Source organism: Pelophylax lessonae (genome assembly GCF_965119305.1).
Source record: "Pelophylax lessonae genome assembly, chromosome: 7".
NCBI classification, from domain to species: domain Eukaryota; kingdom Metazoa; phylum Chordata; class Amphibia; order Anura; family Ranidae; genus Pelophylax; species Pelophylax lessonae.
In genome coordinates, this window is record NC_138774.1 from 269,147,413 (window position 1) to 269,164,001 (window position 16,589).

General features: G+C 43.8%; 1 protein-coding gene across 1 annotated transcript in view; it reads left to right on the forward strand.

Moving 5' to 3' along the window:
- Nucleotides 1-16,589, forward strand: part of DPM2 (dolichyl-phosphate mannosyltransferase subunit 2, regulatory) — a 235,994-nt gene that overhangs the window by 150,893 nt on the left and 68,512 nt on the right. The gene's annotated exons all lie outside the window — the stretch shown is intronic.

Genomic DNA, 16,589 nt, shown 5'->3' on the forward strand with positions numbered 1-16,589 from the left:
AAATACACAGATAAAATACATAGGGAAATGTTTTACTTGCCATTCTGTGCTAAGATTCACACAGCTCTGCCACACAGCACAAACCTGGCTTTTTCCTGCTCTGGTAAGTAATACAAACGGGTCTTGTCTCTTCCCCAGCCTGTGACTGGACAGTGAAAGGAGAAACAGCAGATTGATAAACTCATCTCTTTGTTACTCTGCTCTCTCCTCTCATCAGCATGCTAATTATTACACTGCTGCACAACTGATTGGCTGCTTGTGCTGCTTCTTCCTCTCCCAATCTGAGCTCTGTTGTACAGGGAATGCAGGAAGCTGGTACCGGGTTAAATTCAGGTACTTACACTGCTTACAATATATTAGATACAATGCAATATATTAGATATATACAATATATTATATAAATATATATATACAGGTCCCTCTCAAAAAATTAGCATATTGTGATAAAGTTCATTATTTTCTGTAATGTACTGATAAACATTAGACTTTCATATATTTTAGATTCATTACACACAACTGAAGTAGTATAAGCCTTTTATTGTTTTAATATTGATGATTTTGGCATACAGCTCATGAAAACCCAAAATTCCTATCTCAAAAAATTAGCATATTTCATCCGACCAATAAAAAAAAAAGTGTTTTTAATACAAAAAAAGTCAACCTTCAAAAAATGATGTTCAGTTATGCACTCAATACTTGGGCGGGAATCCTTTTGCAGAAATGACTGCTTCAATGCGGCGTGGCATGGAGGCAATCAGCCTGTGGCACTGCTGAGGTGTTATGGAGGCCCAGGATGCTTCGATAGCGGGTCTTGCGTCTCTCAACTTTCTCTTCACAACATCCCACAGATTCTTTATGGGGTTCAGGTCAGGAGAGTTGGCAGGCCAATTGATCACAGTAATGCCATGGTCAGTAAACCATTTACCAGTGGTTTTGGCACTGTGAGCAGGTGCCAGGTCGTGCTGAAAAATGAAATCTTCATCTCCATAAAGCTTTTCAGCAGATGGAAGCATGAAGTGCTCCAAAATCTCCTGATAGCTAGCTGCATTGACCCTGCCCTTGATAAAACACAGTGGACCAGCAGCTGACATGGCACCCCAGACCTTCACTGACTGTGGGTACTTGACACTGGACTTCAGGCATTTTGGCATTTCCCTCTCCCCAGTCTTCCTCAGGGTCCGGTCACCTCTTCTCGTTGTGCAGCGTTTTCTGCCACACTTTTTCCTTCCCACAGACTTCCTACTGAGGTGCCTTGATACAGCACTCTGGGAACAGCCTATTCGTTCAGAAATGACTTTCTGTGTCTTACCCTCTTGCTTGAGGGTGTCAATGATGGCCTTCTGGACAGCAGTCAGGTCGGCAGTCTTACCCATGATTGCGGTTTTGAGTAATGAACCAGGCTGGGAGTTTTTAAAAGCCTCAGTAATCTTTTGCAGGTGTTTAGAGTTAATTAGTTGATTCAGATGATTAGGTTAATAGCTTGTTTAGAGAACCTTTTCATGATATGCTAATTTTTTGAGATAGGAATTTTGGGTTTTCATGAGCTGTATGCCAAAATCATCAATATTAAAACAATAAAAGGCTTGCACTACTTCAGTTGTGTGTAATGAATCTAAAATATATGAAAGTCTAATGTTTATCAGTACATTACAGAAAATAATGAACTTTATCACAATATGCTAATTTTTTGAGAGGGACCTGTATATATATATATATATATATATACAGTATATACACAGTATCTCACCAAAGTAAGTACACACACTATTTTATTATATCTTTTCATGTGACAACACTGAAGAGGCTGAAAGGCTGAGTGAAGTTCCTCTTTAATAATGTACAGGCGGTCCCCGGGTTACGAACACGATAGGGGCTGTAGGTTTGTTCTTAAGTCGAATTTGTTTGTAAGTCGAAACAGTGCATTTTTAAGTGTAACTTAACACTTAAGGTAAGTAAAACCTTGGACAGAGGGGTGGCTGTGGACGTAATATACTTGGATTTTACAAAAGCGTTTGACACAGTTCCCCATACACGGCTAATGTGTAAGGTAAAGTCTACTGGCTTGGAAAGATCAGTTTGTAAACGGATAGAAAATTGGTTAAAAGATAGAATTCAGAGTAGTGGTTAATGGATCTTACTCTGAATGGACTAAGGTTATCAGTGGTGTACCCCAAGGTTCAGTATTGGGACCCTTACTTTTTAGGCCTCTTGCACACTGCAGCTTGAAAAAGCTTAGTACAGCTATTTTTTGAATGAGCTTAAATACTGCCCATTAAATGTAATGTGCCTATGCACACCGGCGCGTAAACAAACAAACTAGAAAAACAAAATAGAAAAATCTGCATTTTTGGTCAGTAATTTACGCCTCATGCACAGTGGTGTATTTTGGTTTTGTGCTGCCCTAGGCAAGACTAAAATTGGGCGCCCCCGCCCCCTCATGTAAAATGTAAATTTGCCCCACTCCTTATTTTTAAACAGATGTGGCTCCCTCCAAAATTGAAGGACCAATTGAACCCCTGAGATCTCATAAGGGGGGGGGGGTGAGGGGGGGTGAGAGAGAGCGGGGGGATGAGAGAGAGAGGAGGAATGAGAGAGAGAGAGTGAGAGGGGGGGGGGTGAGAGAGAAAGAGAGAGAGAGAGAAGGAGTGAGAGAGAGAGGAGGGGTAAGAGAGAGAGAGAGGGGGGGTGAGAGAGGGGGGATGAGAGCGAGAGAGGGGGGAATGAGAGAGGCGGCTCTAGCAACCAGTGGCCAATAGAGTCTCAGGTGGAGGGGGGCTTTTTTGCTGCCCCCCTGCAAAGTGCCGCCCTAGGCCTGGGCCTTGTTGGCCTAGGCCAAAATACAGCACTGCTCATGCATGCCAATGCGCGCAAATACGTGCGATTGCGCACAAATATGCGCAAATGCATTTACATATAGTACTGAACAAGAACGCGAGAAAAAGTTTTTACTCGAAAATGTGCGAATGCATTTGCGCTAAAATACGCGCAAATACATGAAAAAAAAAAAAGGCTGAAAAAGTAGATGTTCAAACAGGAGTATCGTGTGCAAGAGGCCAAAATATATTTTATAAATGATATAGGGTCTGGGATTAAAAGTACCATTTCAGTCTTAGTGTCTGCAGATGACACCAAGGGTGGATTAACTTCCTTAGGGTCCTTTCAAACGGGCTTTCTGCCCTGCGGACTCTGATCTGCCGATCCCCCACTGAGCCGATCCCCCACCGATGACAGCTCCGTCTCTGCTTACTTTGGAGAGACAGACCTGTCAGATCCCCACTCTCCTCTATGGGAGATCAGATGATAGCGGGCCGCCTCTCCATTTTCATCTGATCCTATCCGATCCTCCAGACGGATGTAAAATAGGGACGGATGTCACCGGACATGTCACATAGGGGTGCATGGAGCATCCGATCAGGTTTGCCTGAAAAACTGACAGGCGGAACTGTTTGGAAAGCTTGTGTGAAAGGGGCCTTACAGAATATCTAAAATCTAAAAGCTGACCTCAATGCACTGTTTCATTGGGCAACTATGTGGCAAATGAGGTTTAATGTTGATGAATGTAAAGTTATGCACTTGGGGGCTAAGAATATGCATGCATCATACATACTAGGGGGGAGTACAACTGGGGGAATCCATAGTGGAAAAGGATGTGGGTGTTCTGGTAGATCATAAGCTTAAAGGGTAACTCCACTTTTGTGGGGGAAAAAAATAGCAAATAAAGAAAAAACAATAGAGCGTATAAAATTGTGACACAAATCATATTGTAATTGAATGTTATTAAAAATTACTTTTCCTTTTCAATTTGCAGCTGTTGTAATTTTCTGCAAATGCAATGCAATGTGGCTACCTGGAGCTGTTCTGTATACAGAATGTGTACTGACCACACCCCCAGAAACATAATTTCCTGCTTGTGTGATTGGCTCACCAATTTTCCCAGAAGTCAGCCTAAGATATAAGTCAGATTTCTGGCATCACACCAATGCAGCTCTGTATTCATAAAAAAAAATAATAAAGTGGGCGCTACCTTCAACAAATAAAATAGATGCGTTAAAAATTCAAAAAAATAATAAGTGCACATGTGTTAATTATACACCTTTTGCTGCGATTACAGCTGTAAGTCGCTTGGGGAATGTCTCTATCAGTTTTGCACATCGAGAGACTGAAATTTTTGCCCATTCCTCCTTGCAAAACAGCTCGAGCTCAGTGAGGTTGGATGGAGAGCGTTTGTGAACAGCAGTTTTCAGTTCTTTCCACAGATTCTCGATTGGATTCAGGTCTGGACTTTGACTTGGCCATTCTAACACCTGGATATGTTTATTTGTGAACCATTCCATTGTAGATTTTGCTTTATGTTTTGGATCATTGTCTTGTTGGAAGACAAATCTCCGTCCCAGTCTCAGGTCTTTTGCAGACTCCATCAGGTTTTCTTCCAGAATGGTCCTGTATTTGGCTCCATCCATCTTCCCATCAATTTTAACCATCTTCCCTGTCCCTGCTGAAGAAAAGCAGGCCCAAACCATGATGCTGCCACCACCATGTTTGACAGTGGGGATGGTGTGTTCAGGGTGATGAGCTGTGTTGCTTTTACGCCAAAACATAACGCTTTGCATTGTTGCCAAAAAGTTTGATTTTGGTTTCATCTGACCAGAGCACCTTCTTCCACATGTTTGGTGTCTCCCAGGTGGCTTGTGGCAAACTTTAAACCACACTTTTTATGGATATCTTTAAGAAATGGCTTTCTTCTTGCCACTCTGTGAAAACGACTGATTGTTGTCCTATGGACAGAGTCTCCCACCTCATCTGTTGATCTCTGCAGTTCATCCAGAGTGATCATGGGCCTCTTGGCTGCATCTCTGATCAGTCTTCTCCTTGTATGAGCTGAAAGTTTAGAGGGACGGCCAGGTCTTCGTAGATTTGCAGTGGTCTGATACTCCTTCCATTTCAATATTATCGCTTGCACAGTGCTCCTTGGGATGTTTAAAGCTTGGGAAATCTTTTTGTATCCAAATCCGGCTTTAAACTTCTCCACAACAGTATCTCGGACCTGTCTGGTGTGTTACTTGTTCTTCTTGATGCTTTCTGCACTTTAAACGGACCTCTGAGACTATCACAGTGCAGGTGCATTTATACGGAGACTTGATTACACACAGGTGGATTCTATTTATCATCATTAGTCATTTAGGTGAACATTGGATCATTCAGAGATCCTCACTGAACTTCTGGAGAGAGTTTGCTGCACTGAAAGTAAAGGGGCTGAATAATTGTGCAAGCCCAATTTTTCAGTTTTTTATTTATTAACAAAGTTTGAAATATCCAATAAATTTCGTTCCACTTCATGATTGTGTTCCACTTGTTGTTGATTCTTCACAAAAAAATTACAGTTTTATATCTTTATTTTTGAAGCCTGAAATGTGGCAAAAGGTCGCAAAGTTCAAGGGGGCCGAATACTTTCGCAAGGCACTGTATATATAGCCTGTGTATAATACATTATATATACATCTTTGGAAGATGACACGAATGAGATATGCTTCTTGAGTAGGGAATACTTATCTATACTTCACTGGGATTGTTCACCCCATATACACGCGTGTGACGGAGGTGAAAATTCCATCATTAGGTTTTGAGAGGATATACAGTATATTATTTCTCTAGTATACCTCCTCTAGACCATGAATGCAGGTGAATTTAAAGGGACAGAGCAATTGATTTCAATTCTTTCTTTGATCTCCAGAAGCACTAAAATCATTGAACATTATTTTCCAAGGCATGATTATTATCCAAAAATAGGGAGCCTTCGCTCCAAATTTCCCCAGTATGTAAGAAGCCAATACATCAAACATCAATAAAACCCATGGGAGAACATGCACAAAGGAGATATCCTGAGAGCCACAGCGTCTAAGTTATGAACTTTTATATATTCTATAGGCCATTGGGTGATCACCTACCTGCTATATATGTTTAAAATCTAGTGTAGCATGCTAGATACTGTATATTGCATACAGGTGCACATGCAGATATAGGTAAACCAGTGAGGAGCAGTTTCTTTTTATGTGTCTTGTCGTTTGCATATATGTGGATTTTACAATTGATTTCAAATAAAGGTGACTATTTTTTAAATGCTGATGAGAGTAACCGCACATTATTTACCATCCACTCTCCTTTAATTTCAAGGTCAACTGGTTTGATGACGCACATAGACAAATAAGAACCCATATGTTTTTGATTATATAGGAGAAGGTAGAGCTTGGATCACAAGAAGCAGAGGCGAGACCAAAAGGTAATGCCACAAACTGATAATGCTCCTATGCTACGGCAAAGCGAAGGAAGCGCTGGAGACCAACACATATTGGAATGTGACGGTAAGTGTCCTTGAAGTCGATGGAGGCAAGAAAATCCCCCTGATGCAGGGAAGCCACCACCTTGTGAACGAACTCCATTCTGAACTTCTGCACCCGCACAAAGCAGTTTAGCACCTTGAGGTCCAGAATTGGACGCACCTTGCCTTCCTTCCGGGGGACTGTAAACAGGTTTGAGTAAAACCCCTGAAAACGTCCTGAAGTCAGAACTGGGACCATCACCCGTAAAGTAAAAGGTCTTGCATCGCCCCAAAAAGAGCCTGTAAGCAGACCGGGGACAGACACACGGTGGAATGGTCCACTTCTTAAGAAGGGACTCCTCATAGCAGTATCGCCTAGCAACTCGCTTAGGGACCCCAAGGGGACACTTTGGTTGTCCCCACTCTTCAGTGACAATTCTGTCTAAATAGGAGGGGAAAGGGAACTGCTTTGCCGCTCTGGATGGCTTGTGAGTGCCAAAGGGAACCTGCGCCTCTGTTGCAGCAGTAAGCTGTGTCCTCCAACTTTAAGTCTCAAGCACAGATAACAATCAGTGCGTCCACCAGCGCTTTTTCATGCGCGGTTGCAGAAGGAGAGGAATCATCCTCACTATCTGAGGACTCAGGGCGCGTGGTCGCAAACCCAGCAGGGTGACCCACGTCTGCGGCGGCAGAATCAGATTCAGGATCTGATCTGATGAGACAGATGAGGCAGGGGAAGATGGGGGCACTCTATGCCAGCCGTTGCCCAAAAGCCACACCCACCCAGGACACAAGGGACTCCAGGACTGCTGTCAGTGCATCGATTAATGGATGGGACCCGGGGGGTCCCGCAACCCCAGAGAGGGGATCAGGTGGGGAGATGTGCTTCAAAGACTCCATGAGTCACCAGGGGGACCCCACAAAAAAGTGTAAAACACTGCTAAGGGAAACCCCCCACTGCTCTGGCAGCACCACCCGGTTGCCAGTCACAGAGCACAAATCGAGGGAGAGGACCCCACCAGACTCACCACCCCGCAGAAACCAGGTACCGCAGCCACTAGGAGAATCTGCACTGCACAAGCAGCGATCAGGAAATAAAAGATCCAGGAGTCAGCACCAGGGGATGAGGAGGGGTTCCCACCGCCAAAATTATCACCCAGAGGGCTCCATTGTCATGGCTGCCACTATTTTCAAAGGCAAACCACCACAAAATGGCCGCCGGACTACACTAACATGGCCGCTGTACATTGAGTACACAGGCTACAATAAAATGACGGCCCTGTGCGGCACCACAATGCGCCTCAAGAACAGGCCCAGGCAGGACAGGGGGCCCTGGCAGGAGCCCTCACCAGGTACAACCGCCCCCCCCCCACACACACACACAGCCAATCGTCCGGTTACCAGCAGTGCACACCCACCCCCATCGTACGCATAGCGCCCTGCCCCCACCACAGGAGGTGGACCAGACCACTCACATAGCCCCAGCATAAGTGTGGGGGGGGGCTAGAATGGGGGCACAGGTGATGGGGGGTGCCTGACGGGAAGGAGAGGAACCTTTGGGTTCCGACTGTCCCAAGGAGGGGCTTCTGTCCACCCCAAAACCCTCCAGAGGGAGAGGGGGGACAGCTACTCACCATACCAGGAACCAGACGGGCACCGCTCCAGACAGAACCCATCGCCATCGAAATGGGGGGCTGTCAGCCAAGAGGAACGCTGCGACTCCGGCCCAGACCGGGGGGCCATGTCGCGGCCAACCAAGTGCAGAGCTGAGGACTGCGCTCGCGTGCTGGCCAGACTAGGGTGACCACTGGATCTAGATTATCCAGCCTAGTCGTCCAGTCCGGCAGTTAATTGTAGATCTCACAGGAAAAAAACAGGAGAAAAAATTCTACCAAAAAAATAAAAATTGCCAGGACCAGAGATCCTAGCAAGGAACTAGATCCTTACTCCTGGCTAGGCAGAAAAAAAAAGTACCTATAGCAGAGAGAGGGAGTATACCCCCTGGGACTGCCCATAGGCGTAGCCAGAGTTTTTCTGCCTAGTGTCCTACTCCTGTAGGGGGCAGTATAACCCAATGGTTAAGAAGATCAGAAGCTCTGTCTGTCAATGAACAAAAGAGAAAAGTATTTTCTGCACCTCTACAACTTGTAAAATATTTAGCTTTTGTTATGACTTTGACTCCCCGTGTATACTTAGCTTTGGAAAATAAAGCCAGCCATAGATGGATCAAAATTCAGCTGGTTCAGCAGGAACCAGCCGAATTTAGATCTATCTATGGGTTATATCCATCTATGGATTATAGCCACCAGCAGTGATCATTGTATTCTAAAGGTTGGGAAACGTTCTTCTGCCACAATACAATATGGCCTGCCTAAGTTCCAGGGGGTACTCAGAAAAACAAAGGCTGCTCTGTTAATGCTACTGACAGACTGAATCGTATACACTATATTACCAAAAGTATTGGGACACCTGCCTTTACACGCACATGAACTTGTCCATAGGGTTTAATATTGAGTTGGCCCACTGAATGATTGGAGTTATAAACAATTATCACATTTTGTAAGATCACTGCCACAACCCATAAGATCATGAAAGGAATTATTCCCTATGGAAAAATGATGCGCTTCACAAAAGAAGGTAAGACGTGATTTGTCTCAGGTATAAAAGATACTTACTGATCTGGTGGGACTGAGGAGGCCTCCATTTATTGAAAAAGGGGAAAGAGAAATTGGAGTTAGTTTGGAGGCCTCAGGGAGAGAAAAACCACGCTGAGAGCTGTCCACTGTACTGCTAGAGACCTAAATACCATAGAGACATAAATGCCTCGTGAGATGGTATATAACGCCAGTTATTGCGCATCAATATCAACCAGAGAAGTCAGAACTGTGTTGGAGGGGGTGTCAGGTTGAGGCTACAATGATACATATTTGGTGGGAATGCCCTAAGATACATACATACAAAGTTGGGGGCATGAAATCAACCATAATGTCTTGGTATGCTGACGCCTTAGAGGTCCCTTCACTGGAACTAAGGCGCCAAGCCCAACCCCTGAAAAACAACCCCACACCATAATCCCCCCTCCACCAAATGATCTGGACCAGTGCACAAAGCAAGGTCCATAAAGACATAGATGAGTGAGTTTAGGGCGAAGGAACTTGACTGGCCTGACCTCATCCTGATAGAACACCTTTGGGATGATTTAGAGTGCAGACTGCGAGCCAGGCCTTCTCTCCCCAACATCAGTGCCTGACCTCACAACTGTACTTCTGGAAGAATGGTCAAACATTTGCATAGACACACTCCTAAACCTTGTGGACAGCCTTCCCAGTTAAAGCTCTTATAGCTGCAAAGGGTTGACCAACTCAATATTGAACCCTACAGACTAAGACTGGGATGCCATTAAAGCTCATGTGTGCGTAAAGGCAGGCATCCCAATACTTTTGGTAATATAGTTTATGTCATTTTTTATTTTGCCTTCAGTACCACTACCATTAAATAATCGAAATACGAAACAGCAAATAAAATATAAACGCGATATAGAGAATTACTTCTAAACTAAATGGTGCAATAATAACTGAGTTTCCCTTTAATTTAAACGGTATGTATAAATGTGTGTCTATATACATATATATATATATATATATATGTAATGACTGTTGTAAGTAGTCTTTTCTGTGGAGACTCCTGGGCGGCTGGAGACAAATGTACACAGGGCTATTCTTTCATGTTTATTTTCCTCTGTACTCATAAAAGCAGGGACTTGTCAGAAATGTACAGAAATTACAGAGAATGAAATGAATAGGTGCCTGTGTGACAAGAACTATAGCCTATCCACGGCTCTGCTTTAAATAACAGGCAAAACCTAAAATAAACATAATTATCAGGTTGTGACTGTACAGCCCGTGTTGAAGCCTTCTGGAAGCTAGAAAAGTACTGAATCAACACAAGATTTTTCAAATTAATTTGCAAAGAGGGTTTTTGAACAGAAATATCTTCCTATTGCATGTGTTTTATATGTTATTTATGGTTTTGGAAGCAGTGTTATTATGGGAGACCGTTTATAGCTGTGTTTGAATCAGGAGAATGAAAAGAATGACAACCGAAACCTAAAAATGTAAAACAAAAGCCTAAATAAAACTGACTGAATGTCTACCAACTTGGCAAGTAGGACCGAGAGTCGTTTCTGAGAATGCAAATGAGTTTTTCCGTTTGATGTACCAATCTATGTGTTTGTGCACATATGCAAATATGTCCCACATTTCCTCGAATATTAAAATTTTGCAGATTTCAGGCAGGCTTGGATTCCTTCAATAAATGCCATTGTAGCATTGTGATTTTAGGTGGCAATGTCACAGCTCAGCAACATAGCTGACCCGTTAGGCTGGGTTCACACTATTGCGAATTGGATGTGGGTTTCTCTGCATCCAATTTGCATGTCAGGAGATAGTACAGCCCGCAGCAAAAGAATACAAGAATACAAGAAGTAGGCATAGGGCTAGCATGACTGGGCAGACAGGGGAAGCAGGGAGAGCTAGGGTTAACTAATTATTTGTGTTTTGGGTCTCATCTAATTGGTGGTTCCAGCAGGAAGGAGGGGCTGCAAGGGGGGTCATCGAAGAGTTTTTCCCATCTTCCCAGCAGTCGGCAGAACACGTGGGGGAAGATCGTTCCCGCCTATCCGCCCCTACATTGGATTTGTTCACTTGTACGTGTCTTCCCGTTGGCGGTTGGGGTCTTTGGAGGCGTTTGAAAAAATAACCTGCTGTGCTAATCTGTTTAGGGACCCATCTAAAGTATGGAGTCACCTGTGGAATGCCAGTTAATGGTGGGTTAACTGGTAGGTTAAAAATTGTGAGGTATCTGCAGAATGTGGAGGTCGTCCCCGAGCCGATGTGGTGCGGCTGGGGACCGTGTAAGCAGTTACGCAGATACTAAGTGGATAATTGATCCTTGGTGCCTCCAAAGATCGGCAACCTTATGTTTATTGTTATTGTATTATTATTTTGGTTCCTATTTTAAGGAAAGTTATATTTTGTTAATGTTTTTAATAAATGGTCATTACGGCCAATTTTACTCCACCAATTGAGTTTTTTTTGCAGGCAGTTGGGGTAAAAGGGGTGGGGGTTGGTTTTGAGGTTATATGAGGTTGAGGTTTACATCTGGGGTGCCTTAGTCATGTGACCAGCTCTCTATGGAGCCGGTGTAACGTTAGAATTCCATACCTGGTTAGACTTCCATACCCTCGTCACTTCCATGTCCGAAACAGCTGAGCAGCGTAACAGTGCGCATGCTCAGAGCCCCGAAAACACCATTGAACAGCTGTGAAGTTGAGGAGTGCGCATGCTCGGAGGGAATGAAATAATCACGGTATTGTGTGTAATGTTATACTTGCGGCGGTTACATAAAAACAGTTCGGCTGCAACATCAATCATCTCCTCTGCTATCCCTGTCACCTCCCTGATGTCGGCTAGTAAATATAAAAGCGGCGGCGGGTGTATGAATTCGAAATGACGGAGATCTCGGCTCCATGATGCGCTTTTATATTTATTAGCCGAGAGCAGGGAAGTGAGAGGGGAAGGAGCGGAGATGATTTATGTTGCAGAGGAGCTGTTTTAATGTAATCGCGGCAAGTGTAAGTACCGTGAGAAATCCATACCCTCCGTAGGTGCACCGGAAGTGACGAGGGTATGGTTTTCTCACGGGTATGGTTTTTTCACGGAACACCGGTTCACATATCTCCAGAGAACAGCTCTGGTGCAAATTGCACAGGAGTCCTGTGCGTCTTCTGGTCCATTTCAGGTTTGAATTCAGCCAAAAATTCAGATTTAAATCTGACCTAAAATGGTCAACGGGGTGCACCGAACCCCTGCTGTGAGCTGCTCTGTGCGGCAGTGTGAACCTAGCCTTACTTGTAGTTCCACAGATTGGTTACAAAGCTGACCTGTTACTTGTAGTTCTACAAACATGTGGTTTTCTCCTACCTTGCTGCTGCATTGGACTGGAAGCTATAGGAATCACCGGATTGCATCTGCTTATTGATATAGCTATCTATATGGCCAGTCCCTGTACAGCCTGTCAATCAGCTTTAATATTCTGCCATGCTCAGATAAACACTCCTGGCTGGAACTATAGGGTTTATTCCATAGACGTGTGCAGGGGGTGTGCTGGGTGAGCCTGGGCACACCCTAATTACCCCTGCTGTCCAGCTTTGGGGTGCACACCCTAATGCAATAGGCTGCACACACCTATGGTTTATGCCCTGTCTCAGGCTCTACTCTGTTAGTTCCCGAATCCCTACGCTCATTTGTTCCCATGTTCCAGAGTTACTGTGCCTGTTGTGGTCCCTGCACTCCTGTGCCTCCAGAGACTCCGTCACCAAGTGCACTCCTCCTGTGATCCCTGTGTCACCGAGGGTTCTCTTCTTGTTATCGATCTCAGCTTTGTATCTGACTTCACTCGTTTGCTGCCTGCCCTGACCTTTAGCCTTTCCCCATTTCTGGACCTGTCAATTTTTTACTACATTCTGGTTCATTTTCAGGTCATCTGCCATCTGCACAAATGTGTCTGAGGATCGCAACCTGGGAGCTGTTCATCACCCCTTGGAGACTGGGCTGGTGAATACCAAGCGGGTCCTTGGACCTTATGCTTTGGCCCTTCTTAGGCTTTACACCCCCACCAATTGTACAGACTGCAAACAACATCCACAATCACAGCCATAAACGACAGGAAGATTTTAACTACATCTGCATCCCCACCTCCCCACATGCCACATGGATTATTACTCCAAAGACATGCTGGTAGGTTAATTGGATCCTGTATAAAAAATTGGCCCTACTGTGTATGTATGTGAGTTAGGGACCTTAGATTGTAAGCTCCTTGAGGGCAGGGACTGATGTGAATGTGCAATGTATATGTAAAGCGCTGCGTAAAATTGACAGCGATATATAAGAACCTGAAATAAATAAATAAAAATTATTCAGCCAGTTATGACTTCAGATCATTGAGGGTTGCACAGTACACCTAAAATATTAGAAATAAATGCATTCTGCATTGGTGAATTATTAAAGCAGAGCTGCATTCAGTAATCGGCTAATCTGACTATTGAAAAAAGCATTGTGAAGGCCGGGAAAGGCTGTTGTTTGCACCGGAGGAATTGGAGTAATCCAGAGGAACTTTACCGCAGTTGTGATTGCCCTTAATAGAAGAGGAAGCTGCTTTCATCAGGGTCTCTCAAACATCCACAAACTTTGGGAAACCCAGAGCATGTTGCTCTAGAGAGAGAAGCTGTGTGGTGGCAGTTTTGAAAGTTGGACTTACGTTTTGAAAGTGGGACTTACGCTTTTGGTGGGGAAATTTAGACACAGGAGGCCATAAAACCAAGGAGACAGATAATGCAAGACTGCTTTCATTACATATTGTCATACAGGCATACCTACCCCATGAATCCACATTATATGCTCAAGCGATATAGAGTGCATATAGATTTTTTGTAGAAGATATACCTGAAATCAGTAGCCAAGTTCCAGATCTCTTAGGGTCCTTTCACATGGGCTTTCCGCCCGGCGGACTCAGTTTTGCTCAGCGGGGATCGATCCGCCGATCCCTGCTAAGCAGGCGGATGACGAGTCAATCTCCGCTTACTTTGCAGAGACAGACCTGTCAGAGCTCCGCTCTCCTCTATGGAAGATCGGATGAAAACGGACCTGTTTTTATCCGATCCGATCCTCCTGACGGATGTAAAATAGGATTTCAATTTATCTGGATTTCACAGACCGGATCGGATAGCAGTGGGTGTCAGTGGACATGTCCCCGCTGACATTCGCTGCCCCATAGGGGTGCACGGAGCATCTGATCAGCTCCGCCTGAAAAAACTGACAGGCGAACCGGATCGGAAAGCCCGTGTAAAAGGGGTCTTAAAGGTTTTTTTTTTTTTTTAAGAAGGCTTTTGTATTGCTAGAGACATGGATTCCACAGTCCACGAAGGGGATTATGGGCAGGGCAAAACCACCCTTCAGTACTAGCAGTTTTAGATACACTAACAAATTGAAACCAGACTCCAGCTAACACTTTGTAAGCAGTTACGACAACAGTTTATTTTTCCTTTCAAGATAAAGGTTTTACATAAATAAAAGTTATGTAAAAAGCTGACCATTGTACATCTTGTTCTGTTGAAAAACAGCAGACTTACTGTCAGGATCACCAGGTAAAATAAAGGAAAGAAAGCCTAAAAAAGAAAATGAATTCAGGTAAAACATCTAAAAACTGGTAGGCTGCAATGTAGCAAATGTTTGTTTTTGGGTTTACAGTCGCTTTAAGCTGTCCATAGATGATTCTTTTTTTTTCAATCAGTCAGCCCGCTGAATGAAAAAAAGTTGAACAGATTCTTCCATCCACACAAACAAAATTGGTGGAAGAATCCCCCCTGGGACATGGTATTCTGACAGTGGGACTCTCCGCTGTCTGAATTCACTGATCAGTGGCAGCTGCTGATCGACAAAATGTTTTCCAACATACTCATTCAACAGAAGTCGATCTAACGATCACCTTCTGTCAGACAGGGACAGCCACGCATAGATCAAAACTCAGCCAGGTTCATACTTAACCAGCCCAATTTCAAACTACCTATGGCTAGCCTGTGGGCAGAGAAATAGAGATATATTAAAAGGTAATTTTAATATACTGTATTGAAATAGACCTCATCTCCGAGTGGCAGGCTCTGGCTCATGAGGCAGGCCATACACGGTGCAAATTTCTTTCCTGCAACCTCAGACAGTGTTGACAGGGGACTCCCTTCTACTGAGCAGTTGTCTGCCCCCTGGCGGCAGGAGACAGTGATTATTGCTAGTGGCTGCCAGATTCTCGTACGAGAATCTGGCAGGCTGGTTGTACCCAAGTTGATCGATCAATCAACTTGGTACATTCAGCCTGCCCATTACCAGTTCAAAGAGATTAGAACTGTGTATGGCTGGCCTTGGGCTTCTAAATCTGTTATCAATAGCTTATGAATTCATTATAATTGAAGCCAACTATAAAGTTTTATTATGCTGGTATATGGTACCTATAATAACAGGTGCCTCCCCAAAATGTTTTAGATGATGCAGACATAAGGGTACGGACTACATATATATTGGTCATGCTCGAAGGTCAAGAGATTCTGGATCCGAGTTTATACCTTTACCTACTCTTTGACCCAGACAAATCCAAAAAATTCCACATGGCACGCCTTACTGGGCCACCCACCAGAGGAGGTACCAAAACATACTACCAATTTGATTTTATTCATATTCTTAGCAGCCAGGATAGCAATTTCTAGATCACGGTCCTCGACTATCCAGTTCTCACTGAAATCAAAGCTATCATGGATGATGATAAACAAAACATTGTCTGCTACATTACAAGGTAAATTACCTTTATTTGAAAAAACATGGCATCCGTCCATACATTATATTTTAGAGGACATAGTATAGAGTAGGAAAAAAAAGAAAAAAAAATGGGAATGCTAATAAATTAGGATGTAGTGAACACCCTCTAGTAACCTACCCACTCACTCTTAAATATACAGCAGATTAAAGAGTGGGGCTCAATGGCAAAAAAAAACAGCATACAAGAAAAATTAGGCAAAGAGAAATAGTAGCCTTATGCCCAGTACACACAATCCAAAAATCGGACGACTCTCCGTCCGTTTTTGTTTGGTTGCTAGGAACTCTCAATTATATTCGCAATTGGGAGAGGTTACTTACGATACGATTTTTCTCGGACGATGATTCAAAAGCTTCCGGTATGCGTAACCACGCTATAGCTTGTGAGGGGAAAATGATGTCTACTGCTCATGCGCTGTCTACTGCTCACCATTTTTTTCGGACGAACAACATACTGATAATACGATTATCGTACGATGTGTTATAATACGATCAAAATTTTTATGCTTGCACGATCGGATAATATCGGGCGAACTGTCGTGATCGCCTCTCGTAAGCTGTGTACTAACGATCCGATTATCGTCCGATCCTTTCACAAGCGTTAATTTCCGTCCGATTTTCGGATCGTGTGTACGGGCCATAAAGCACCATATCTGATGAGCCAACGGGAAATGGCTACATATCAACCTACAATAGGTGTAGCAAAAAGTATCAAATGTTATTGTAAATACAATCTAAGCAAATGCAACATGTAGAGAAATTGTGTAAAACAAAACACCTTCCCACCATCACCATTTAAAAAAAACAACATTGCCTTAAAAACAAAAGACCATACGGTGCACCAGACGCCACAT